At 37.2% G+C, this 27,983-nt stretch overlaps 1 long non-coding RNA gene across 2 annotated transcripts in view; it reads left to right on the forward strand.

Annotated features, from left to right (window-relative positions):
• Positions 1-27,983, forward strand: part of LOC110365658 (uncharacterized) — a 78,754-nt gene that overhangs the window by 6,222 nt on the left and 44,549 nt on the right. Inside the window, exons 1-2 of one of the 2 annotated variants that reach the window (XR_010468464.1) lie at positions 131-559; positions 19,124-19,260. This is a non-coding gene — a long non-coding RNA (uncharacterized LOC110365658). Of the gene's footprint in view, positions 1-130; positions 560-19,123; positions 19,261-27,983 lie in introns of those variants that run through there. The other variant, XR_002425350.2, reaches the window with a different exon arrangement.

Genomic DNA, 27,983 nt, shown 5'->3' on the forward strand with positions numbered 1-27,983 from the left:
AGGAAATCTTTGTAAAAAGTAAAGCTCTAGTAAATAAAGAGTTAAACTGAAGGCAGGCTCACTGGTTTGTTGAGATCTGTCAGAGTCTGAGTGGCTGGCTACATATCTGTCTCAGGAACAATAGCTACCTGTATTCTGTGTGGACTGCTGGGCAGGCACTAGCAATCTGGAGAAGGTCTGCCTCTCTTAGAGGCTTTTTAGTGGGAATCCCTAATGACAGCCCTACTTCTCATTGGGGGAGGAGGGGTGTGGGGGGAGAAACCTTGTCTACTCCGTTGTTGAGGGACAGAGCTTTGATCATTTTCATCCAGCCTTGACTTGGCCTGAGGTTTAGGTTCCCAGTCCTTTAGTCAGCAGGCTCTTTGCTCGCACACGCAGACACACACACACACTCACGCACACTCGCACACCCCTGTGCTGCTCTGTGCAGGCAGATTAGTGTCACGGCTGTAACTGAGGCACAGAGCAATAAACATAGCAGAACCAATCTCCATGGTGGCAAGAGGGGGCACTGGAGGTGACAACAATGGAGAAGGATCTTTCTTCTGACAAGTTTTAGGTAAGAGAGAATATTTATACCCTCAGCCAAGTATTTTATAGCCTGCTAAATAAGTTAGAAATTGTTTAGGTGTCAAACGTGCCTTGTTATAGAAATATTTTAGTTTATTGCTGTATCCAGGCTGTTACTAGCTCTTAAACCTGTAATTGGCGTGCTTTGTGTTACGAGAATGTTTGCAGAAAGCAGGCAGGGCTTTTCCGTGGAAGTGGTCGCTACTATAGTTACGTTCTTAAAAATATTAAACATTGAAAACATTTATAATATTTGCTTTTTTAAAAAATTACCAGGAAGCTTCATTTTGGCTACCTTAAAATTGTGCTTGGCTATAATAAATACCCATATCTGATAAGGTGTTGTGTAGCTGATAGCACATGCAATATTAAAACAGCGCTCCCTCAACCTTAATTTGTAATTATTTTTACACCTTAACTGCACTGGGGTCAGAGAGTTTTAAAAATTAATGAGGTTCCCTGCTGAGTTCAAATAGTATAATCTACATGAGTTGTTGCTGCAGAGGGCTGAAATTATTTCTGCATATTTTTAATGTAGGTGTAGAATTTTTGTTTCAATGTATTGCTTTGGGACACTTTCCTTTAAGTGTCAGTTTATACAACCTGCAGTAAGAGAAGAAAATGATGATCCATTTTAATAATGATAAATTGAGTGCAGGAAACACGGGGCGTACAGTGACAATACAACGCAAACATTTGCTGGATATGTTTTCTGATTTCATGTCTTAGATCTGTGTTAGATTCCTGTGAAGCTTCACAGCAATAGCTTCACCTGTTTACAAATAACTATTCTTCTAGGGAGAGGAAGAAAAGCAAAATCTAATGCTTTGTGTGAGAATGGAGTTAATAGGTTACCGATGTGTTTGGAATATTATAAAGAATTGCTTGAGCTCTCAAAAATAATAGAGAGTAACAGCAGTGTGAAAAGAGGCAGCAAAAATTAAATAGTGCCCCGTCCCTTTTCCTGGAAACGCTAGACAGATAGTATCATCAGTGCTCCTGGAAAGTAGAATTTGCTGAATATCCTCAAATGGAAGGACTGGAAAGGAAAGGGGGAGGGAGCTGTTTACTATGAAATTTCCATATTGAAATAAAGACAAAGTTTCAAACCTCAAGATTTAAAGCATTGTTTATTATTTATAATAATCTAAGTGCATTATGGTTAAATGGTAAGCATTTTAAAGCTGAATGTAGTGTAATAAGTGCTAAAGATGCGTTATACTCAGTCTTCCATTTGCAAGACCCACTCTGAGCTTCCTCTGATATATTGTTATGTAAATACGGTGCAGCAAGGGAAAGCAGCACTATGGAGATTCAATTTACTTTGAAAGTTGTTCATTATGGAAGGGATGAATGTTATTTATTTGATGTGAATCAAAGGCTAGAAATGACTTTTTCACTGTGAAGTCTATTGTGATGGGTGCAGCGTGATCTAATCTTTTTAATTTTGGCTTTCACACCAGTGGAGATGAAAAGAGATCTGAGCTCATTTATTGGTTGCTAAGTCTTACTGGAGGCCTAAGTACCATTCTTGGTTGCTATGGCCAATCTGACCTCAATCTATGCAGTTTTAGGGACTTAAGCAATCCCTTTTTTATTTAGGAGCATGTACCTTGATTTATGTCCAAAATTGTGCCTGAATGTCTTTGTCTGCAAGTGATAAATGGTGGTGTACAATTCATCAGTTCTTACAAGTAAACACTGCTGTCCCACTAAAAATATGTTTTGTTCGGAGTTAATGGTATGGAACAAGCCAGTCTCCACAAACAGCTATCTTTTATTGTAGAGAGCCACTGAAACTTGGAGCAAAGTGAAGGAAATTGGCATTCATCTTCTCTGCCATTAGCATTTCATTTGTGCTCACTGGTGATGAGACTGTATGTCAACTGACAATGAAAGGCTAGCATTGTGTTTCCCCACTTGAATATATAATTGATCAATTATGAATTTGTTTATTCTGTGCAGATATTAAAAAGTCAGGAATACAATTTCTTACACTGTTTGTCTGCAACTTCATTATTACTAACTGTAAAAGTATTTGCAGTCAAATAATCTGTGGCTTGGCTGTAGGAAATTCCCAGTTTCTTAGGCAAGTTCCTTGTATTCAAGTAATATCAGGTATTTGTTAGCACCAGACATGTACTACTCGTGTGGTTCTTAGTGGTGCTTAGTCTTTCATTTATATTAGAATTTCTTTCAGCAGGAGCCATTCTAAGAGGTAATCGAGAATATAGAGTGCTTTTTATAATATGAGCAGTAATAATTTTGTTGCATTGAAATTGCTTGCAGTCATTCAGGTTGTGCTTTTACCGAGCAAATATGGTACTGAATACACAATAGCAGAAGCAAAAATTTTGCTGTTTTGTTTGGTGGAGATTATTTTTTTTTAGAGAAATAATAAATACAACTATATGGAGCTGGATGTTAATATGGCTTCTGCTAAATTGGTGCCATAGATTTACTACTCTATAAAGGGAAAAGTCAGATCAATTGTTGATCTTAGTACTTGACAGTATTATAAATGTATTCCTTAAAAAGCCTCCAAACTTGCTGTTTAAAATGTAAGAAATAGCTTGCTGTAATAAGAGTTCAGTATAGCTAAGCACACGTGGAACAAAAATAATTCTTCAATTGTATGTATTTTTAAGCTAGTGTACTTGAAGTAAAGGTAACATTTCCTAAAGCCTGATTTTTTCATATCTTATTTTCAATAATAGGCTACAGTGAGACTTACTATTTTAATTCAGCCCATTGAGTCATTTTTTAGTCTTCCTGAGGTGAATTTTTAAAATTCGAATCTACAGTGGTGACAGATTTTCCCGGTGTACTCTGTAGATGATAATTGCTACTGGAATAAATTCTCAAAGAGATGGAATTGACAAAGGTTTCTGGAACTACTGAGCTGCTTTTCAGTGTCAGATTGATGGCAGATTTTGCAGAGGCAGTTCCTTGGGGTTAGTTCACAATAGTGCTACTGCTTCAGGGCTTTTAAGAGTAACAGTTATTAGTAGCTATTGCTAAAAATGGTCTGAGATGCTAGTTACAGAACTAACCTCGATGTTCTTCTTGTAAAGGTGCTTTGTAGTAGTCCAATGTTCATGCATTGGCTACTTTATACAATAAGAAACTGTTAAACCAGTACTGCACACTTGAAAGTAGACTTATATTATATATATATATATATATAAAATATATATTTAATTTAAGCATTATCAAGGAAAAATAAGTTTTTAAAAAATGTTTTTGAAAAAGAAGTGTCTAAGAAAAGCATTTAAAAATACAAATCAGAAGTAATTTATTTTGACTATGATGACAGTATTTCAGCATTCACTATTTCTACCCATGTAAGGAAAAAATAACTATCTCTTTAATCTTATGAAAAATTTTAATTTGATAGCACAACGATCAAAGAAGTTTTGTTGAAGGGAGGGTACATCTTTGGTCTTTTTCACACCTGTATTTAAATTAACTGGTTTCTGCATACACAGGCAGAAATTGCTTTTGGAGTAAGGGTTTGTAGGATCAGGACACACAGTCTGTCCTTATACTTGTTCTTCTTGCATTTTGGTCTTCTAAAATGCAAGTATAATAATTGAAATACTTGCTTCAGAGCTCTAGAATTCCACTTAAAGAATACAGACACTATGTATTTCAGTAGTGCATAATGTAAGAGCGTTGATTAACTGGAAAAAATGTCATCACCACTTCAGTGGAGTACAAATGTAAGAGATAAAAAACATCATTGCATTTCTTTAGAACTCACTTCTCCTTATTAAACAAGTTTCTTCTACTGATATTATAGTTTTGATTTCTGTAGCAGACTTTCTTTTTATGAAAATTAATATAAGATCCATCAAATTGTAAATTGTTGCAGGAAAGTGGGAAATATTTATAAGCTTTTTTTAATCAGTGGTTGTCTGTGAACAAAGTTAATTATTATTCTTTTTTTGTCAACAGCTGACTTATTGGCTATTTTATAGTCCAGGTTTTGAAATAAATGTATAACAGTGGTGAAACCTGTATTTTTGCTCTTTAAAATACCTTATTTTGCATGTAATCTATCATGCTGACAAAATGTACGTATTTCGGCCATATTCACTGTGGACTCCTCTAACAATATTAACTAATACTCTCTTTCAGAAGAGAAATAGAAGAATACATCATAATATAATGTATAAATCAGTGCATAATAATAAATCTTGGGGTTCATTCTTCTGTCCCTTGTGTTTTTCATGAGATGCATGCTTGTTGTCTCACATGTACCCAGAGTGAGCAAGCTGTGACATATAAAACCAATTCCCATGACTGAATTTTGGATAAAGCCAAAGTGCTTCTGAATAAATAGCTTTGACTAAGGTATTTTTACACCATACCAGGTTACAGTAGGTTATACACAGGTAAAACAGTGTGGAGCAATTAAAAAATAAAGACTTTTTGCCTTCGAATTTTCTGGCAGCTTTGGCACAGATAACATGTTGGGGACACCAAATAAGGTAGCTCCCAGATGAGGACTGGTTTACCCAGCCTGCTCTTGTTCCTGGCCGCAAGTGGCGAGTGAGGTATCAGTGGTTAATTGGAGAAAAAGCCTTTGGCTTCTGTTTCTTTCACCTGAGACAACCGAATCACCCACCTGAGCACAGGCTGGGGCACTCCTCTCTCACAAGCGAGCACCATGTATTTGTCTCTATCACTGCCACTGTTTGTTGTCAGACATGCATTGCTATTTACTTAATTGGTCCAAAGGATGCTAATTTATTCTTATTTTCCAGGCGTAATTTGCCATACCTCAGTGTCTCACTCTCCACAGAACTTTATGTTCTTGTCTCTCTCTTGAAATATCTTATTGACTAAATTCTCATGGAGGGTGGAAGCTGGGTCTAGGTGACTCAGATGGTATTTATTTTACCTGCAAAGGAAGACTTTTAAGTTGGATACTAAATGGCAATAGCACAAACCCTTTTAACATCTGATGGCTGACCTGGGTATCATCACTATATCATCCCTCTTCTCCACTGGACACATTTCCCATCTTTGCTATTTTCTACATGCAGCTTTGCAGGCTGAAGGATTCTGAGAACAGAGTCATTTGAATGAAATAATCCATTAATTAGTGACAGTTTCCTGTACACTTAGTGAGATAGGGGTTCTATCAAAAAAAGAAAAACATAGTTGTATAATTAAACACAGCATCCAATTCTGACTTCATTATCATCCTTATTTTTGGTACCCGTCCTATTGTTTGTTTGATAAATTTACACCCTTTATCATAATCTTTGAGATTCTTTTTGGTGTGTTTTTATATATACACCCGTAGTGTGTTTGTGTGTGGTCAGTTTACAGTTTGTGAGAACTACAGCTTTGAATAGCATCCATTTTGTTGAAATAAAGTGGCAACCAGAATAAACCCTCAAGGTTGTCCGAATATTATTCCCATATTGTTTTGTTTGCTGTAAATCAATAGATTCTGCCAGAACCCGGCTGAGCGAGAGCAGTTGCTTTGTCTTTATCAATTTCATCATCTCCAATCATCCCAATGATACTATTGACCAATTGTAGCAAATATTTGCAGGTCCCAAATGTTGAGTGATGTATCTTTCTCTATGCAGAATGCAAGGAAAAAGCAGTTACCATCCGTTCAGCTGGAGATCTTTTGGGGCAGCAGCTCGGTAATTCCAGACTTTGCTCGAATTGTGGGCTAAGCCACCCTCCATTAAACTAAATACCTCTCTGAACGGTGTGTGCACAGAGGGTTACGGGGAACCACATGGTGCAGGGTCTCTTGCCTAGTGACCTGGGGATTGCATGCATGATGGAGGAGCAAGAGCCTTTGAAGCTGCTCAGCTGACCTGGGCCAGCCATGTCACTGAAAGTGCTGGTCCTGCCTCCTCTTTGTTGTAGAAATGACTTTCTAAAGCTTGCTGATCAACTGAAAACTAATCTTTCTTTTGCTGGTAGGGTTAGTTTTCAGACAGACCAATCCCCTGATCCAGCTGGCTGCTTGGCTGCTCCTGCCCTGCTGGCAGCAGCAGAGGCAGCTGTGACGCAGGGCTGCAGAGGACAGGTCAGCCCTTTTGGCAGGGGCAGTCCTGGGGCTCCAGTGGGAGCTAAAACAGGGCTTGTGGAAAAGCAGCTCTGGCACACCACGCCGTCCCGCTTGGTCCCGTGCTTTCTTGAGCAAAAGCTGCCTGCCTTGGTGAATTCAAGTGCCAAATAGCATTGTGATTAGGATTCTTTTCTTCTCTGCACTTGCATCTTGAAAGGGACCTGATACCGTTTTTCTTGCTCCAGACTGGTAACATCGTTTCTTGCGAAAAAACATTTGGGTCAGTCTGCAGGTCAGTTTCTTAGACAAAGACTTTGTTGCCTTAAACCTGAATGAGAACAGAGACTCCCTTGAATTCCAGATTCAGTTCTCAGTGCTCTCAGTGTGCCATCCTGTGATTAAATCACAAACACACTACCAAAATTGATAGGTTACATTTTCCAGAGGTGTCTCTTACTTCTGCGGGTTTTTCTCTAACCCATCAATATATTTCCTTTACCTTCTTTTGCTTTTATTCAGTCTTCTGTTTTTGATGGCATAGGTTCCAACCCTCTCTTTTAAAGAAGTAGGTGCAGTTTGCACTTGTATTTCTTGTGAGTAATTCCTCAAACACTTCTGAAAAATCATTTTTTATCTTCAATAGCAGCTGTCATCTTCTTCTGGTCCTGTGACATCAGAAAATGGTGGCAGTATATTAATTGCTGATGACATTGACTTGAATCTGAATAAATCCATTTTTGTAGTGTTATTCTCAGCTTTTGGCATTATATTTTTAATTTTTGCTACATTGACTATACTATATATGCAGCAAGGTGATTTCTACAAATAACTTGTGTAGCATCCTTATTTTCATTACTGTTTAATATCTTCTTCTTAAAAATCTTAATTCCTGTTATTGTGACAGGGAGTTTGCATCTGGGAATGGAAAACTGAGGCCTCCAAGACTTTCATTCAGCTGTCAGCTGGAAACTGTAGATTTGAAAAATGAACTCATTGTTGGAAACCTAACAAACCTTCATTTTGTCTTTTAATCATACCGCTAACCTTGGTTTCCATCACTGATGAAATATGGCAAATTGAAAGAGTAATTTGAGCACTGTAAGTTTCTCCATCAAGGGAAATTATTAGACCAGTATGTCTTGGTAGCACTGTTGCATTGACCCGGACAGGAACTGTACTGTCTCACACCAGGAAGGCTGATTTAAGCATACTCTGCTCTTCTTTCTATGAAGAGAGCCCAAATTCACACTTAACATTCAGTGAAATGCAACCGATATTATAACAAACAAACAAACAAACACAAAACCTGTAAAACTGAGAATTATTGTCCCATAAAGTATGCCTTTTAAAAGTTTTATTGGAAAACAAATTATCTACTAGTAGGTTAAAGTGCACAATTTTAGAAAATTGCTTTCTGGAAGAAGGAACTAAGTGATTTGGACACAAAATTTTGCCAACATAAATAAATTTGTACTGATATTGTAGAAAATAACAGTCTTCCTGAGAAGTAACTTGTAATCACTGATATCTGCATTCATCATATTGGTTCAAAACTGTTATTGTCCAAAACTGACTTTTTCCTTTCAGTTCATCACCTTCCATGTCTATGAAATTCACTTAAAAACAAGTATTTGTCCTTATACATCCTTTATATTTAGAAATCCTTCGCAAGTCTAGATGTAATAAAAACCAATTATACAAATGCATTCCTGCACCATGGTACACATTTGGGTTGTCAGTTTGCTTTAGCATTGCATTAAAAACAATAGATAAGGAATATCTATAACTTATGCATTGTGGGTATATATTCCTATATATTCACATGTTAATCACGTTTATTGTGTAATCTCCAGAACTACCCACACCCACCAAAACTCCAAATGTGTTCTGTAATACATGGTTTGGTTTTTTGGTAAGTACATGCTTCATGTAAAGTTGAGGTTTTAAAAAAAATTCAATTCTGTTGCTTCTGGATTGTCAGATCTGGCACACTGTGGGAGCATCTCTTAAACAGAAACCGTCCACAGGGCCTAATAGATACAAAGAGGGGGAATAATATTCAGGTATTATTGCAGTAGTTATCAGACATGTAAGGATTGTCCCTCCTTTCTCTGATTTTCCACAGGACAGATTTTGTCACCTCTTAGTGCTGAGTATTTTTGTAGGCTCCCTTGTTTTTTAGCAAGTTGGGAGCAGTCTTTAATGTGTTTTTGTTTCCATAACACACTTCTCCCTATCAGGGTGTGCCTGACTTGCAGCAGGTTAAAAAGAAGTTGAATGTAGACCATGGTTCTTTTATAGCCGATTTAAATAAATAAAGAAAGAAGGAAAGAAAGAAAAATTGCCAGTACCTTCACTCCACACATCAAGTGTTTGGCACTAGGAGTGTTCTTCTTCCTCGATGAACAAATTAAAGTAGACAAATACCATGGACAAAAGGCTTTCTAAGTGGTTTTCCACAGTACAGGTGTTGTTACAATGCACTTCTGAATATTCAGACTGGTCATTTTCTTTCTAAATCCATTTCCTGACACTCTCCACTACACTTGTCTAGAAGTAAGGAAAAGGGAGCAAGAACTGGAGAAGTTCCCTGCTTAGCAGCCAGCTGACTTTTCCTCTGGTGACTATGTAGGTGAATATCCCTCCATTTAATTGACTTTCCAACCTTCGTGCATTTTAGTTTATGCGTACCATGGTGTCTCCTTCATCCCAGTCCACACATGTCCAGTGGTGATGGAGAAAAGGGAAGCAGCTGCGGTTTGGATCAGCCTTCTGCCCCAGTCTGTGCGAGATGGTAGAGGTGACTTCTCTGTTTTATGTATACGTGGTCTTCACGTGATGGAAGGCTGGCAACGTGAACCTCAGCACTGAAGTGGTGCTGCCATTATCCTCTGCTTGCTTGCCCAGCCAGGCTGGGAAACGACCGAATCTGAAGACTTCAGGATAGTGAGGCAGGCGATGCTGCTGCAAGGTTTCTATGGAAACAGAAGTGGGAGATGAGAGGCAACTAATAAGAGCTCAACTCAGCCAGCTCCTGGATGGTGATTTAAAAATACGGACTTTTAAGAATAACCCTTTACCTTATTTCCCCCCACCTAATCTTTGTTTCTGAAGAAAGGTATCAGAAAGGCAGTGGGTTGCTAGCAGCAATGAATGAGAGCTCTCACTCACCACTTTCATCTGTTGGCTGTCATGCAAGAGCTGTAAGTAGCAGTTTACTAAAACTCGCTGCAGGCTTATGAAGTGTGTAGTAATCGTAATTTTGGACTAGAAGAAAACATGAAATGCATTTTAAAGGTGTTCTTCCACTCCTGTTTTCATCCTTTTGAATGCAATCATTTCAAGGATGGCACAAAGGTGCTTTCTGAACTGTGAATTTAAGCTTGATATTAACTCTGGTGGAATATGTGTGTATTTTCTGCATGCATCATAGGGTTTGGTATTTTGTGCCCATATTGCAAACAGGATCTAGGTCTGTTATTCCTTTTAATCTGTTTTGTTTCTCTTCATCCTTCCCAGCATTGTCCCTGCACTGGCAACTTCTGATTTTGTAGACCCACAATTCTTCAAGAAAAAATTTATGAAGTTTTTTCCAAGGAGGATCTTTGGAGAAGATTATTATGTATCAGTGAAAAAAAAAGCAATTCTTTGTAAATCCTCTGTTTTATTTGAATTGCTTAGTTGTTTTGTTTTTTTTTCCTCAAAGAGTTCAGGAGGTGGGAAATTATTATTGCATCAATTTTTTATATAAAATTGAAAACTGATACAATAAGTCATAGTTGGTGTTAAGCCTGAATTTAGTGCACTCAATCTCATGCTGGATTAATTTTTGCTGTTATGTTAATGTGAGTCTTGGATGCTTGTACTAACCTTTAGAAATGGGAACTAGATCAGATTGTGACTCCACTTCTTAATCAAATTTTTAAAATCTGTTGAGAATTTAAAAAAAAAGAACAACAAACAAACAAAGAAATAGAGACACTCAGTAGAGGTGGAAGCTCCACAACTTCGTGTTACATGGCAGTTCCCATCCACACAGATACTAAATCAAAATGGGGAAACCAGCTAGCTGGTGTCCTTGTGCATCTGCGTGCTTCTCCTCAGACTTAGCAGTCGTGTCCTGCTGGCTAATGCCTAAGTTCATGGGAAGCCTGGAGGAGGGGTAGTGGGATTCTGCCTTCTCTGTCCTGTCACATGTTTGCAGGAATATTCCCATTCTCCATATTGTATCTGGAGTCTGATTTGCTTCCCAAGGCCACTCACGTATCCGATGGGCTTGTCTATGACCACATGGTTGTGTGATGCTGCTGAGAACACTCTCCAGAGAAACAAAGTGGTGGCAGGTGTCAGAAATCAACAGTTTGGGGAAACTGGAGGCTCTGTTGGGTGATCTAGGTAAAGTTCAGTTCTGTGGCAAGGAATAAACCCCTGCAGTTCAGGCGTCAGTTAAGAGGCACTTCTGAAACTAAAAAAAGAAAAAAAAATAAAAATCTGCTTGTGTGGATAAGTGGGGGCAGAGAAGAAAGTGGCTGGTTAGGTAGAGGGAGAAAAGTGACATTGCCTGTACAATGGGGACATTGAAACTATTTTCTCTGTGCATTTAGTAAACAGTTTTTCTAAAACATCATATGGAAAATTCAGTTGCCTTTAGAAAAACGTTTCCAGAACTGAAGCTCCACTATAGTGTAAACAAAAGGAATTTTAATTTACCTCAAAATACGAATCACTAGGGGGGTATGTAAGTTTCCATTGCACAGACATTTCAATATTTTTCAGTCTTTTTTGGGGTTCAGGGAGAGGAAAAGAAGTAGAGAGTAAGGAAAGGAGTGCCTGAAACTTATTTCAATTAATAGTGATTTAAGTATGAGCAATTTTCAGCATCTTAGTATTTTTTCCAGGAAAGAAGAAAGCGGTTACTATCTGCTATGAGTTTTATTTTTCCATTTGATGTACTCTGCATTCCTCCTGTTGATTACAATATACTTAACAGATGTGCTTGCAGACTTAGAGATGTAACACTTGCTGATTTGTCCTCCCAGAGGCATGGTAGATTTGACATGCAATTTTTGAAATACTGTGTTTGTCACTCTTGAAAAGCTTCTAAGGGTATAAACGTCATTAGTTCATAAACACAACAACAACAAAACCAAACAGCAATAAACAAAACAACAAAGCACTTCAATTGCTGTAGCTTTCTGTGTTGGTACATATACACAGGTATAAGTGTAGAATATTCATAAAAATACTGTGTTGCAATGGTGTGGATACTATAATACGTTAAGAGCAATTTTCAGTAGGTTTTTGCTGCTGTAAAAATAAAACTCTGTTCAGAATAGCTGTTTTCCTCAGCACTGTGCTGTCATAGACTTGTTATTTTGAGTATCTCTTAGAGATGCCGGAGTAGAAGTAGGCTTATACTGCTGGCAATATGGAACGCAGGTCTGTTTCCAGGGACAGTCAGTGAAATTTAGTCTTGTGCATGTGGAAGTTCTCCTTGGAATGTGATCAAGGCACTTAAGCACTTCTTAATTTTTACAGCAAAGAATAGATTTTCCTGGATTGCCTTTTGAATCGTCTACCAAGTTACAGCAGTGAAAATGATGCCAGAAGGACTGGTAGACATGCCTATCCATTTGTGGAAAACAAATAAGACTGTATCTAAGTCTTGGTGCTTTTAGGATAGCATCAGTCACCGCAACCTCTGAACATGATTTATTAAAATATTATTTTTTTTTTTCTTCTTGTTAACTAGCCTACTGACACGAGTTAAGCTTAGATAGAATATATTTAATGATGTTTAATAATATTTAGACTAGTCCAGCTGGCATGAGTCACACTAAGGAAAAAGAAGATAACAGTTTTTATATAATTTGCTTAGATACTAGTGCAATAGGTCCTGACACATGTCTGTAGAAATGGAACAGTGTTAACTTATGATAGTACTATTGCAGGGCACTTTCAGAGTCTGGGGAGCAAATATTAGCATTTTGTCTGAATGTTTATTTCAGAAGAAAGAATTAGGAAACCATTTTAAGTCTTGATTCTGCTTCTGTGTAGGATTGAGGGGTTTTGTTTATTTGTTTGTTTTAATCCATCCTTCGATGTTTTCCTCTATTGCGTTACCAATTTCATTGTTCTTCTGGAATGTCACCTTGGTGTGAGGTAGTGATTGTGGAGGGAGAGAAAGAGAGAGAAGGGGCTTTTAAATACCTTGAGCTAATCTCATTCATCCCTCAAATTTTCCCTCTTCATCAGGTGCTGTCTACCTGGTGAGTATATGATAGCAATCCATCAGGATTTGCGACTTTGTAGAGGTTGTTTCAGGCTGAGGTCAGACTGGTACAGCTTTTATTAAAGAAACACTGATACTACAGGTCAGTGGCAAGAAACTTGTTAGAAAGTCTGTTTCATTTTTATGTTTTTGTTTCCCTGTGTGAAATTATCTCTTTAATTGTATATTTTTTTTTATCTTTTAGCTTTAAGTGGTCTCCAAAATGTAACTTGCAGTAACAGAGAGGGCTGTTTCCTACCTTAATAAATCTCACTAACTGATGGTGTTTTCTACTACCCAGTCTTTTTTTCCCTTCTTAATGCCATCTCATTAAAACTATAATATCTTCCTTGTCACACTAGGAGTGATTTACTGAATCTGGTGAAATACAGACAAACGTGTTCCCTTGGCCACTCTTGGCCACTAGATCAGGCAAAGAAGCTTGGTTTGCATCAGCTCTTTCTAATTTAAAGTAATTTTTAAACTTTGTCGTCTTCCATCAGTTTCCTTTCCCCCATTTTATTATTTTTTGGTAGGGGTCAGAGTAAATGCACCTCACCCCTCAGGAGTTTCTTTACCACCTCCAAACAAGTCCCTGTGTGTCCAGCTTTCTTGGGACTGTATATAACATGGCAGTTTGGGGCAAGTTAAACATGTTAAAATAAAGGAACCAGCTAGCAGGTCAGAAGGCTTTCCTGAATGATTGTTTTAATGTTCACAAATATTATGGCTAATTTAGATACAGCCATAACTAGATAGAGCTGTTGGCTCAGGAAAGGAGGTACAGGACGGCTCACGGACCAAAATGACATATCAGAGGTGGCCGCTGGAGCAGTCGTGAGCCTTCTGGCAAGAGTGTGCTGGGAGAAGAGAGGGAATTTCTTTGAAGAGGAAATTCACTGCTGTGTTCACAACAGGCTGAACAGATCAAAATAAGAATTTGGGAGGGGCAAAAAGACAAGTCTCTCGCTTATGATACTATTAGTTCAGAGTTGTCTCCCCTTCCATCAGGATGTGTGAGGAGAAAGCCATCAGAGAATAGCTAGTTAATGGTTCTGTCTGCCCAGAAAAAGCAAGACTTACTGGAAGCATGGAGCTGGGTTGTGGAACTCAGTGCCAGAGGAAGTTAAGGAGGACAAAGGTATGAATGAGTTAAAAATGGAATTAGCGAGGTTCATGAAGGGTAGTTTCCATGGTGGCTATAAAGCATAACTGTCCAGGTGTAGCCTGCTCATACGAGTTCTCTTTAAACTTCTGATTTAACAGAGAGTAGGGGGAATATTTCCTAGTTTTATACTCTTCCTTAAATGCCTGCTCAGAGCCATGGTCAAGGATAGCATTCAGGGTCCTGGCACTACTATTCTTGCATGTTAGGGGCCTTGGATTTTTTTTCTGCAGAAACAGGAGATACCCATTTTAGTGGCAATGTATTTATTTATTTATTTACCAATTTATTTATCTATCTATCTATCTATTTATTTATTTAAAGCTTGAACTGAAGATTGATTCTCATATTTTTCAGGCTCGTCTCTGGCTTAGGTAAGGAAGTAATGCACAGGTGTTCGTGAGGAACCTATAGTGACTGGGGAGGTGGGATCTTTTACTAAAATCTTCTACTCTTTGTGCAGCTCTGCAAGTCTCGGGTAGGAATCGATTCACAAATTCATCATTGCACACTCAGCTTGCAGAATGGATCCAACTGATGTTTCAGTTGCATATTTCTAGAGACTGCATGATGCAGTGTTCTCTACTACTTTTTTGATAGTTTGTGTCCTTTAAATCTGTACCATAAGCAGCTTCATTTTATGTCAGAAAAAGATAGACTTTTATGTCACATGTAATTGTGCATCAGACAAGACAGATTTAAGTGCTTCTGACTCTCTTTCTCTCCCTGATAAGTATTATGGTTGGTTTTTTTGTTTGTTTGGTCGGTTGGTTGTTATTTTTTTCTTTGTAATTTCATACTAGTACAGATACAGGACTTTGATTGAATACAATCTGTTTAGATTTTGATTTCAGATAATTAGGGAAGAAACTAATACCAGAAATTACTTCTTACACAACTTCTTCTTTTTTTTTTTTTTTTCTGTAGCTTCTTGGTAGATGGCAATACAGGGCATTTTTGGATTCAGTTCACTAGAGGCTTACATTCCAGGTTTATGTTAGTATGCTGATTATTTCTGAAAAAACATGTGGCTGGCACATAGTGAATTACACTGTTGGGTTCTTTGGGACTGAAACAAATACTTACAAGTGCATCCCGGTCCGTGCTCCACTCTCCTTTGCCTTTTCTATTCTCCCTTCCTGGAAGAAGTAAGATAACCCTGCAGAGCTGGTGGAGATGAGCTGGGGTGACTGGGAGAGAGATTAACAGTATTGAAGGCAGATAAGTATTTGACTTTACTTTAGATGTTTAAAATTCCTACTTAGGTTTTAAAATCTAGTATATTTAGTAAAGAAAAAATGCTAATGTCATTAGCATTTTCATTTATTGATAATTCTGTTTTAAGTTGTCCTTTCACAGAAGTAGTTTTAATATTGGTGCTATCTATTCCAGGAGAAGAGAAAGAAAAGATTGCTTTTAGATTGGGGCTTGGGAATTTATTTATACATGAATCCCTGAACAGCAGAACCACTTGAGTTCTGTTTAGCTCTACCTTAATTGTGTTGAAATGTTTCGGGAGATAGTTATTATATGAAATATCATCTACCACTTAGAAATCTATGTGAAATAGTTTTAGAACATGAATTCTAAGACTTACTTGAGTTGCTAGTTCACAATTTTGAATTGTGCAAAAAAGTCCTTAAATTTTGAGATGAACATTAATTCTCTTGATAACTACTGAATTATATTGAAATATATCTATACATATATATATATATGTATATCTATATAGGAAACAACATTTGGTGGAATTACCCTGGGTGTATATCTCTTTAGTAGGATATATACTTTGATCCTGATCTCCTAGAAAATATTTTCTGATTATATTAAAGATTCTAGAGATATAGATTGTTAAAGGCCAGGAAAGCCTGTGTTTTATCTTTATTGAAAATCTTGTTGGCACGAGAGTGGAATATGATGGCATGTACATCCTTTGTCTTCTAGAGTTCTGAAAACCAATGAATACTATTATGAAATTGTGCTTTTATAATCTACATTTTGTACCTGTTTGCACAATAAAATTTAAATTACTGAAGTCTACAGATTCATAAGGTATAAGCTTATATTTCAGATTTAGTTCCTGAAAATATGTCCTTTTCCTGGAAGAAGATCTGAAAGGATGTCAGTTGGTCAGAAACAGGCACAAGTTCCCAGGCACCAAAGATCTTAGTAATTCATAGCTCTTCCCAGCTGGATTTCAACCTAATTTGGCATATATATCCTAGTTGACCTCAGACAGAATAATTCAGATGTTTGAACCTCTTAGATGTGTAGCCAAAAGCGAGTTGTCTTGTTACATGTATTTTTAAACATCTGCAAGCTGAGCTGGGAAGCTGAATGCAAATTCTGGTACTTGAAGATACCTGTGAGGTTAAGAAAATTCCTTTGGGACTGCGGGGAATCCTGGAGCCTGTGAACATATGTTTTTTCCAGGCACACTGTATTTAGAAGTTTAGTATTTGCTTTAATTTCTAGTAACACAACTACAAATGACAATAGAAGTAGCACATCAATAATTTAATAATAAATGTACAATCTGAGTTAATGTCTTTTGTTGAACCTTTTGACGCATATTCCATGAGGACTGGAGGAATTGTTTCCTGCAGTTCGTATTTCTGCTGTATTTGGATATAGGAATAATTTGTTGTTCACGTATGCCAAAAAGGTTAAATATTGTAGCTAGTTAAACTAGCAGAATTATTTCTTTCAATAGCTCTCTCTTACTTAGGTCAATACCAATACATAGACAAATGAGATTTCCAATAGACTGCAGAGGAATTCCCATGCCTCTTAGTTAGAAATAGGAAGGGGCTAACTTCTCATCTCATGATCATGTGGGATTTAGGTGGGGAGTTTGGAGTTAGCACTTTGAAACTATTGGCTAATATAAAAATGTGATTATTGTTTTAGCTTGATTAAATATTGCATATACATACAAATGCCCAATTTTTTTATACAGTAATTTTTGCTTGAGATATATCCCATTCGCTGACCATGTTTCTTTAAAAGCAATGTGGGAAAAACAGCACTTCAGCAGGATGTCCTGCAATCACCAGTTGACCTTTGAGGGAGAATTGTATCTAAGTATTGATTTTTTAGATACTTACATTGTCCGCAACCATGGATTGGATTCCAAGAAGGGATTGCTTTGTCCTTCACCATTATAAAGCCTATAGCATGACCTGTGTTGAGATTATTGCTGGGGAGGTTGTTCTCATAAACACCTATAATCCAGGATTCTCTCTGCTACAAAAGCACATCACTGGTCTTCGTGTAATAGTAAGCTCTTACTTCTGGCCAAACACCTGTTTACTCATAGGCCCATACCTTACACCCACTCTCTCCTACCAGCCACCCTAAAAAAAAGTTGCATATCAGTGGCTGGTGAAATGACTTGTCTGTGCAGTGATTTATAGGATGCTCTGGAATCTTTGAAAAGTTACAAGCATTGATTAAAACAGAAAAGGTCTCTTGGAGTAAGGAAATGGTCATGTGTCACCATATTTTAGATTATATTGCATTGCATGCTATGACTCCACAACACAAATTCAGTAGATTCAAAACTTCCCTTTGGCTTGCTTAGTTCCAGTCTGTAGGATCCGTTGTTGTACAAGCTGTTGTTTTATGAAAGCGAAGGCAACAAACTACATGGGCCCCCTCAAGTCTGTAAGTTCGTTTGACATCCCCATACAGGATCTGCTGCCAGTAAGCATCCACATGCTGACATCTCTCTGCAGTGATCCCTTCTCTTCTGAAAATCTTGATTTAAAAAAATAGACAAATAAATTTGTCTAGAAAAATGAGTTTTCTTGGCTTTGAGTTTTGGCAGGAGACTGGAGTGGATTGCTTGAGGAAGCAGTAGAAATTTCCACATATGTTTCATATAATATTAAGGTCATGTTTGTCTCCTCATCTTCAGTAAGGCATGCATGAGCTGCTTCTCTGAATAGTCTCCTCACTGATCTTATTTCACTACACAATATCTAATGTCCTGGCAGTGGTAACTGGCCATGGCATCTTGTGCAGTCAGTGAAAGTGAGGAGCTGTAGTTCTGATCTTTTTCCCATCTGTGCCATGGAAATCAGCTGTCTTTTTCTCCTGTGTGCCTCAGTAAAATGTTGGCCTTAAGCTTCAGAAGCTTGAGGTGGAGAAAAAGGAGAGAAGTAACTGAGCTCCATCCCATAAAGCAAAATATCCAGGAACAAGATCCAGATGGGAATTCAAATGTATTTCTGAGCACTACAATTGCTATATTTAGGAGTGATGATTTGGTACATCGGCAACCAGGACTAGGAAATAGCTGGTGTAGTTTCAATTGAAGATGATAGACTGTAGTAATTTTCTGACTATATACATTATAATAGGTTGGTATACAAATACCTGATCCAGAAGACATATGTTAGTACTGCACTCTTATATACTCAAATACCTTTTAATCTGTATAAGAGTCTTTTCAAATCTTGATTTGAAAGGTGCCAATGACTTACAGGGAGGCACATCATCTGGGAAAACGAAGCTCCACTGACAATGGCAGTTTTGTGATGCTGAGCTGAGAAACAGCTGCCTGAGCAGTGTTTCACAAGAATGGAAACAAGGAGGCAGATCTGCTACAGCTTGTTTGCAGAGAACAATAGTGTTCGTGGTTTTCTGGGTTTTTCTTCCTTCATAATTGTGACACTTGATTAACTCTGGAGTTTTTGGCGGTGTCTCATCATGAGATAAACTGAAGTGCAGAGCCCATTAAAGACCTGTTTCAGTTATAAAGTGAAGAAAAAAGAAATATAATGAGCTTGAAAGGAAACCATGTTCTTGGGAAAAAAAATAATTGAAGGTTACCAAGTCAAGCTTTTATGTGAGTTTAAGTGTATTTTGCAGGATGGCTGTTCTTTTGAGTTTATTTCTGTCACATTTTAACGCCAAGCTTGTCACAAAGCAACTGTGTCATTTCAAAGTAGGATGTCACTTACATTGTGGAAAACAACCTTTATACTTTCTGTTTCTCAGGATTTGCTGGCACAGCAGCAAAGTCACCAGAAATCATCTTTGTCTCACCTTGCACGTTTTCTCTCTGCAGATGCTGGGGCCTTGCTGAGCCATCGCTGACCCTTGGCAGCGAGGCCATGCCGAGCAGGGGGGCTGCGGTGAACCTCCTACCACGTCCCAGGGGAGCCCGGCGCCGAGTGCGGCAAAACCCGCCGGGGGGTAACACAGGTGCGTGAAAAATGTTGGGAACACAGCTCCTTATTGATTTTACATTAATGTTTGACAAGTAGAGTAGGGATAATATTCCTGTGGCAATTACCCTCAAGACATGAACCATTCTACAAAAGAAATGGCAGCGCTTGCCCTCCATAGCACATGCAGCCTTCTAACACACAGTTAATCTGAAGATTTTGAAATTTTAGGTGGTCTGATCCTCCCTCCTGGCAGAGTGCAATTGATCAGTATGTCCTGAAATGATTATTTAAAAAAAAATAACATCAGGGATTTTTCTGTTCTTTGTTGATGTTCTTGAGAGTCTTAAAACAAGAATAAACGTTCAGGCTCTCCAACAAGGATAAATGCTTAGGTCTGCCCCATCCTGCTTTTTCCTGCTCTCTGCTGAAACTTCATGTATCTCGCTCAGCCTTTCTAATGACTTTGTAGTAAAGGTTTAGTTTCAGATATTTAGTACTGGAGAGCACAGAGGGAAAACACTGATGTCAAGTGTAGATTGATTTCTGATAAATCATGAGTCAGTTATTGGTAAAAGTCAAGATCTGATAAAAAACAAGTCAAGTTCTCATAAAACATGAGTCAGACCCCATATTTGCAGATATATAGATTTTTTTTTTGACAGTTCCGATATTTCTCTTGAATTTTTGGATTCTAAACTACTACGATTACACTCAAGCTGAAGCTCTTGCAATTGTTTTGTAAGTGAAAGGTGCACGCTTCATATCTAGAGTCTGAAATCCACTACTTTTTCAGTCAAAAGTGCATAAAAAAAGTTAAAAAAAATACTTCTGTGCCCTAGTCTGTCAGAGCATAAAGGTTGATGGTGTGGTAACACTCAGATTTGCAGAGAAAAGTTGTGTTCATTATGTAAACATCACTGTGGAGAACGCTATCCATTGACATTTTGAGAGAAACATCTAATTAACATGTTTTAATTGATGACAAATAATTTGAATAATATGAAATAATTTGATTGTAGCCATTCTGAAGACAGGGCTGGAAAAGTCTAGGATGTGAGTTTTTCCATGGTGACAGAAATCACCCAGACTGGCGGGAGCTGTGCAACTTGTGCACATAGCTGGTGCCTTCTGGGATGAGAACTTGATTTTCACTGTAAATTTCCTGGAGCTGTCCATTCCTTTCAGTGATCTTTAATTCCTTATAGATGAAAAAAAAATATTAAAATATTAAAATGTGTAAATTATGATGTTGGTAGGTTTTAGGAAAGGAAACAGTATTTTAATAGAAGCAAAAATGATTTTAGAATAAATTCCTTTCTTTAGGTTGGAGAAAGGATTGTGTACTTCTCACTTTTGGTTTCCTCTGTGACTTAAGAGAACAAAAAAACTGCCGGGCTAAGATGGTGTATTGCCTGTTTTAACATTAAAGGTGTTAGTCCAGTCACTTTAAAGTAGTAAGAAACAGTAGTGATACAAAATTAGCTGCTTAAAATAAAGGTATTAATTTTAGAAAACACAGAAACACTGACTTGTTTGCTTAAACTTAAACTGGCATTACCTTGTGGTTTCTTTCCCAAGTTTTGGGCGAGTAATACATTCACGGCTTAAAGAACCAAGAAGGATAAGCTTGAAACATCCCTTCTCCTTACATTATTTTGAATTACTATACAGTAATTTATGTAAGTGGCTTCTGTTGATCCTTTAATGACTGCCTACTTTTCTTGCTATGTTTTCTTGTATAGGATCACAGGATGACTACACAGCTACTTCAGTGGTATCAGTAACGGACTAGATAATATTAGGTTTCTGTACTGAAATATCTCCACAGTATGTAAAAAAAAAAAAAAAAAGATAAAAAATTTGGCTTTTCATGCTTGAATAAATATAATGCTGATTAGAAATTAGGTTATTAAGATGAATAGTGGAGATGGTATTGCTTGAAACTACGTTAGTTTTTCATATCTTAATTTTAAAATGATACCACAATACATATCATAAAAAGTCTGAATAAAATATTACTTTTGACTGTGTACCATTTTCAGTGTTCTTTGATTCACAAATGTTTTCATTTCTTCCCTCATAATCTGCCAAGTCTAGAAAAATAAATTTTATTATTCAGAGTAAATTACTGTACATGTTTTTAACTGGATATTATGCTAAAAGTATTCTTTCTTTTCTTACTGGCAATATGCTTTTCAAGCAGAAGTGTAAATGGCATACCAAGTTAATTGAACAATATTTTTGTATGACATACCCTGTCGAGCCCGTAAGCTTTTTTCAACAAGATAGAAAATATATTTCAACTTTCAGACAGAAAGACTCTTAACCAGTTTTTATTTAATGACACTCTTTTATTCAAGTGTTTTCTTAGAAAAGAAAATGAGGGATATTTAATGTTTTTTCACCAAGGAAAACAATACTGAGAACAGCAGAAACTGTTTACCTGGAGTACAAAATATTTGTCTGCTCTTGGGAGATGCAACAACCATTTGTTCCATAGTATCAACAAAGTTCTCTTCTCATGGAGTGGATTATAGTTTGCTTATAGCTTCTACTACAGAAAATTATTCTGAGATGCAGTTTAAGCAGTAAGCCTGTAATAGTTTATTATGTTGTGAATTTCCATTGCTTGTTCATATTGTGCAGGTAATGACTTTGGGGGCGGAGAGTGAAATGAAATTCCCCATTGAGTAGATGAACACCCATTTATTACTGCTTCTCTGGATGCCAAATTATAGAGCAGTTGATAGTGAGAACCTCTATCAGGTTTTAGCCTTTGACTCTAGATGAGTGAGGTAAGCACATGACTCATATTGCCTCCAAAGAAAAGCTTCTCTTCAGAAACAGTGGTTGAAAGACTGTTGCTGCATTGTTAATAAAAAAAACAGAAGCAACACAGAATCCCTGGTGTCTCAGGATGATGAGGTGAGACTTTGAATTGTCCCATAGGAAACTGTTTTATTTTATTTATTTTCTTCCAACAAGTTTTGCATTTCCTTTGTTGCCACAGGCAGCTGTAATGCTTTCAAGTACAGAGTACAAAATGCAAATAGCAACTCTACAGTTGATAAGTGGTTGAAAATGTTCAGTGCCACAGAATGGCAAACCTCAGGATATGCTCTCTCATACATACGTTTCTATTTTGTAGTACATCTGCTCAGGCTTCCTCGGTAGCCTTGACTAGTAGGGAGAAATGTGCAAGGATGCTTATGCTCTGCTAATGTCACAGCACTGGTGATACAGTGTGGTAAAATACATAGGGCAAGCACCAAAAGAGAATAGAATTGCTTCAGTGAAAAGAAAAAAAAAAATCACTGTTGCTAATCACTAGTGATCAACTTTGAATTAGTGAAGGTTATGTAGTCAGGGCCTCATTGTTTCCTTAACAACAGATGACATCATTCAGTGATGTCTTTTAAAATCAACACTTAATAAGGAATCACTTTTTTTTTGATGATTTAGATTCATGCTCTAACAGCCCTGCCTTGGGGACACTGGCTAGCAAGTTTGGCTGGTAATGTTTAACAAGAACCAGGGGAGTAATGACACCTAACCCAGGTGACATATGAGGAGCAAGGGAATCCCTCTGATCTAGTACGTCCCTATTGCTTACGGCTCACTGTCAATGGCACCTCTTTCAAAAGGAACCAGTTATCTTCATAATATTTTGCACTTCCTTATATTTCTTGCTTAGTGCAAATAACTTTTTTTCAGGTATATGAACACTTGATATTTATTTTTGCACCCTCTGTTTTTGAATAGCAGCTCAGAATGAGTGTTCATGAAACGTCTGTCAGCTTCTTAAGTACTTAGCTGATGAAGCAATAGACTTTAGAAACAATATGCATTGGACAGATGGTGTAATGATGCAAGAGTAAATCACACCACAAAACAGTGCAAAATTTAAATTACTGAGGTTTGGGTTTGTTGGTTTGGGTTTTTTTGGTTGGTTGGTTGGTTGAGTTTTTTTTGTTCAAATGATTTTAAGTTAATAAGGGATTTGTTTTTTTATTGCCCTTTTTATTAGTAAAAAAATTCTGAGGGACCGTTTTAGTTTAAAAACAGCAGCACTTAGTGTTAAGTGCAGTAGGTAAGTGACATTTGTGTATGTTGGTAGTGAAGATGATAATGCTGTGGAAGTTAACAATAAGTTTATAGTTGCATATCGTGCTTTAGTTGGTCCATGACTTTCATGCAAGTTCAAAGAAAATCAACCAGGACAATCGTAATTCTAGAAAAATTTCACAAAACCAACAATTTAAAAGAATTAGTGTGTTGAAAAAGATTTAAGATTTAGATTCAAGTACGTGAAAGGTTGCGGCAAAGAGGAAAGTTATAAACTGTCCTCTTTGTCTATGGGGAACAAGAACAAGAATAATAATGCACTTAAATTGCAATGAGAGAGATTTAAACTAGACATTAGGGAAGTCTTTGTAAACATAAGGTTAGTGAAGGACAGCAGCTGATTTATCAGAGATACTGCAGCATCTTTATTGGAGATTTTGGGAATGAGTTAGGCAAACATCTGCCAGAGGCAGGTTAGTGATCCTTGTTGGGAGCAAAGGGGTGGTGAGGTGGCTCCTGATGTCCCAACCCAGCCTGCCTACCCAGCTCCACTTTTGTGCTGTGTTTCTGTGAGGTTAGAAACTCCAAATTGACACAGCTTCTTTACTCTAAACTATTTTATGATTTTATATGTTATTTTACTCTTGTTAGGGTATAAGCTTTGATATACTTTTCGCCATTAAGTTTCGGTAGCTTTCTTTTCCCAATAAGGGTGTTAAGAGCATAGCCAAGTCCAAACAAGATTTGTATTTGACCTGTGAAAATGCAGCATATCTGTTTAATACTACTTAAACCCTGTATTATTTAACAGTATTTTTTGTTCAGATGTTGTGAATGAAGTCTTTTTCGAATCATTTGATACAAAATTTGCATATTGTCATTGGGTTAAATTGAAACTAAGAAATCTATAGCCTAAGTTCTATTTTTATTTAAGGAACTTTTGTTGAAATTAATTAAAATGCAAAATGCCTTTTTTTTTTAATATATATGTAGGAGCATAAACAGATAAAGTCACTTTTATTCCGAGCCTACATGGCATTGCATCATTTCCCACATTAGCTTAAACTTTTGTTCTCTAGAGAAGGCGTTATTTGCAGTAAAATCCTATGGTATTCAAAGTAATATAATGTGCCTGGTTGCAGGTAATAAAAACATTGTTTTCTTGAACGGATGGTTAAATTCATTGAAGCATTAAAGAGTGTATTCTTGATTTCTCGTATGTAGATAACAGTCTAGACACTTGAATAATCAGTAGAGTCATTAGAATGTCTGCCTGTAAGAACACCAGTGCTGGTGGTGAGAAAATAGAAATATTTCTTGCTCATCATTGTCTTTCTTCCCTGCTTTTCTTAACATCTGACCTTACATGCTTAGATACTAATTTGCTGTACTTGCAGTTTGTCTTTGCATTTCCTCTTTTGTTTTGATTCAACAGTTGAAACGGGAACATAGTATTGGAACCCCATTGATGTATTTTCATTGAATGGAAACAGAATTTAACTGGTATTTTGCAGTCTTAATTAATTTTATTTACAGCATTGGAGGTTAGAAAAGCACTTTATAACATAAATGAAGCCATTGTTTTTCATAAATATTTGTTCTAACACGGTCTTAGATTTGGAAAAACATCAGTGCAAATTTCCATCAATATTTTTTAATTAGGAAAAGTTTTAATTGTAATCTCAGCTTTCAAACAGATCTGTGGTCTTTCTGAGTACTAAAATAGTGGAATGTGTGGCTCCTGTTTCTCTTAAATCTCTTATTTGAAAAGCACAATTAAAAGTATATTTTTGCTGCTGCTGTCACCACACATTAGTTCTACAGCAATTTTATAGTGGGAATTTGCTTTGAGTCCAACAGGATGGGGCTGAACTGCTACACATGAGAGAGAATATATTCTAGTGGGTTTTTAATAGATTTAGAAAAAAAAACACTGTTTGTCTTACAGAAACAAGTAAAGGGCCTCCTGTGACACATAAGATTTTGTAAGCACAGTGAACTGGCAATCAGCTAATCTCCAGTGTCAGAATGATATCAGTAATTGGATCCCCTATGAAAGAGCAGGAGGCAGTGGTGGGTGGATTGTTTCTTTGCAGTGCGGTGCAGGCAGCTGAGTTCTCCGTGCTCAGCTGTGAGGTTGTGGGAGCATGATTGCCACAGTACCAGGAGAATTGAGGCAGGTTTTTAATTACTGCTTTATTGAATTATTTGGTATTATTTCTTGCAAGTGTGCAATGAAGCACCATGCGAGAATACTAATTTCTACTCGGTTAATCATGGGTGATAGCACTTCTGCTGCATGCTTGTAGCCTGCTTGTGTCTTTTAGTTCTATATTAATCATGAGAGATAGCACTTTTACATTTCTATGTTTAACTTAGGTAGAATTTTGAGTCAGAAATAACATTATTAATGTCTTTGTGATATAGTGATTGAAAGTCATAGGAGACATTTCAGCCTTACAGGGTACCACGATGGGAACGTCGTCTTGTTTGAGAACAAAACCCAAAATGTAGATGGCAGAAGCAAGAAAGGATTTTATTTTCTGTTGTGTATAATACGTGGGCCTGTTTTGACTCAACTAATTATCAGAAGTCCCTGTTCTGCTGTGGGCATTTTCACCAAGAGCAATAACTCCTACAAGACAGATGTCCTGATATTTTGGAAGAGTGGTTTAAATATGTATGTGTATGGGTTTTTGCATCTATTTGATGTTTCAGTTAATTTTAGAGACAGCCATGGATGTAAGATGCTCTTTCTTTTTAACTGCCTCAGTCCAAACTTCTGTGAGATAGTACAGCATATTTTTCAAGCCATTTAGGGCCCTAAAAGGCTAACTTTTTAATCATTAAAGTGCCAAATAAGCCAAGGCTTTGAAAGTGTGTAAAAAATGGTTACTATCACATAATGTATTTCGCATGAATTGCACAACAGCTTCAAGCTTTTGAAGTTGATGTTTTTTTCCAGCTTTGACATAATTTCCCCTCCCCCATCACCTGCAACTGTTATTGATGCTTGAATGAGTCAAGATACTTGGAATTTGTTTTCATATCTTAGGCTAAATCTGGAAGACCTCAAAGTCAGTTCCTATTCAAATTATTTCCATTGAGCAGACTGGAAATGGAGAATGTTACTGTGGTGTACATATAGGTGGAGAATACGGAATATATAGGCAGAGGAATACATAAAGGGAGCATTTTAGGATGGATTTTATTTGTAAGTGGTGTTTGTACGTTCTACATTTATACTTTATTTAAACAACTTCTTCAGAAATGAGCTTAGTTTCAGTGTTTATCCTTCATCCACAGTGTCACTTGATTTGTTGCTTTGCAGAACAGAACCAGGCAAATAGGGGGAAAACAGTGTTCTCGGTCATGTGCCGTTGCTACGTGCACTGTTGCAACAGCAAAGTGTTCCATGCAGTTAAAGCAGGATTAAAACTGGCTTTGTAAAGAGATCAAGGAAGGATGGTTTAAGTCCAGAAAGTTTTGATAACTTTTTAGAGAAAGACACCTTTTAATCTGACTAGGAATAGAAAAGCAGGAAGTTTCTTCAAGATGTCATTGCAAAGAGGATTCACCACTTGTTCCAGGGGTTACTCAACCCCGTTATTTGCCCTTTAATTTCATAAAGTAAATTTTATCTCTTTAATTACTTCTCTTCCGATAGCTGTTTCACAGAAGTTAGTTCTTTAAATGAAAGTATTCACTACTGGTCAGCTGAAATAATTTCTGTCTTTTCTACCTTCCTTGTTTAAATTAAAAAAAAAAGAAGGCATACTTGCCTCATTTTATTTTTTGCCTACTAAATGCTACACACGCAAGTAAAGTCTTCTCTTGCAGAGTTCTTAAATATCTGAGTATGTCTTTACCCGAGCTTTACTGGGGTGCCAGCCCTGGAACATTGGTTCAGAGGTGGATTTGGGATTTTTCCTCTTCCTTTTCTAAACTGCTGTTCAGGTAGACACACACTGTTATGTATTTTTTCTTTTTTAATGTTATTTCCCAACCACCATCTCCTGCCATAATTTCGCCAGTCCTAAAATGTTCTTCTCCTCTACTTTAGGCAGGTTTCCTGTGAGAAGGCATTATGTGCAGGATTTTGCTGCAACCACTTTTCACATTTAGAGTACTGCTTTTCCAGCTTATTTTGGCAGATAGAGCCAAGTGATAAGATCGCTATGTAGGAAACTTGGATAAATACATCCGTGCTGTACTTGGCACTGATATTTTTCCAAATACCCCATTTTCTTAGTCATGTTTTTCATATACCACATAATCCCAGTCTCACAGTTTCAGGGTCTTAATCAGATCACAACTTTCTGGTTAGTGCTTCTCTTTTGTTATGTTTTTCTTTTTCACCAGCATTATACAAAAGGTAGTTTCCTTCCCTTTATTTTCTTTATGTGAGAAATGCCATTAGGTTTTACTTTGCCCAAATACACATTTTTTCACCTGCTGTTTCCATGGCCTGGTATGCAGTGAGACAGCTTCTTGGTTCCCAATGCTGGGTTGCTCTGACAGGCTGCGTTGACTAATTGGTCTCTGCCATTTTCTTGATCTTTATCTCCTGTCTCTTGCTTTCCCGGTTAGGGCAGAGCCTCACTGAGATGAACCCACAGGAAAGTGCTTGCCTTGAGCTTCTGACAACCACATCGTCTCTCGCCTGGTGCTATTATTAATGAAACAAAAGCA

This window comes from Columba livia, chromosome 1 (genome assembly GCF_036013475.1).
Source record: "Columba livia isolate bColLiv1 breed racing homer chromosome 1, bColLiv1.pat.W.v2, whole genome shotgun sequence".
NCBI classification, from domain to species: Eukaryota; Metazoa; Chordata; class Aves; order Columbiformes; family Columbidae; genus Columba; species Columba livia.